The sequence below is a fragment of the Pristiophorus japonicus genome, chromosome 1 (assembly GCF_044704955.1).
Source record: "Pristiophorus japonicus isolate sPriJap1 chromosome 1, sPriJap1.hap1, whole genome shotgun sequence".
Classification (NCBI taxonomy): domain Eukaryota; kingdom Metazoa; phylum Chordata; class Chondrichthyes; family Pristiophoridae; genus Pristiophorus; species Pristiophorus japonicus.
The window spans coordinates 394,290,922-394,291,612 of NC_091977.1; positions in this window are offsets into that span (position 1 = coordinate 394,290,922).

The following is a 691-nucleotide window of genomic DNA, read 5'->3' on the forward strand; positions in this document are numbered from 1 at the left end:
CAACATGCCATTTGTCTTCTTAACCGCCTGCTGTACCTGCATGCCAACCTTCAATGACTGATGTACCATGACACGCAGGTCTCGTTGCACCTCCCCTTTTCCTAATCTGTCACCATTCAGATAATAGTCTGTCTCTCTGTTTTTACCACCAAAGTGGATAACCTCACATTTATCCACATTATACTTCATCTGCCATGCATTTGCCCACTCACCTAACCTATCCAAGTCACTCTGCAACCTCATAGCATCCTCCTCGCAGCTCACACTGCCACCCAACTTAGTGTCATCTGCAAATTTGGAGATACTACATTTAATCCCCTCGTCTAAATCATTAATGTACAATGTAAACAGCTGGGGCCCCAGCAAAGAACCTTGCGGTACCCCACTAGTCACTGCCTGCCATTCTGAAAAATACCGATTTACTCCTCTTTGCTTCCTGTCTGCCAACCAGTTCTCAATCCACATCAGCACACTACCCCCAATCCCATGTGCTTTAACTTTGCACATTAATCTCTTGTGTGGGACGTTGTCGAAATCCTTCTGGAAGTCCAAATACACCACATCAACTGGTTCTCCCTTGTCCACTCTACTGGAAACATCCTCAAAAAATTCCAGAAGATTTGTCAAGCATGATTTCCCTTTCATAAATCCATGTTGACTTGGACCTATCATGTCACCTCTTTCCAAATGC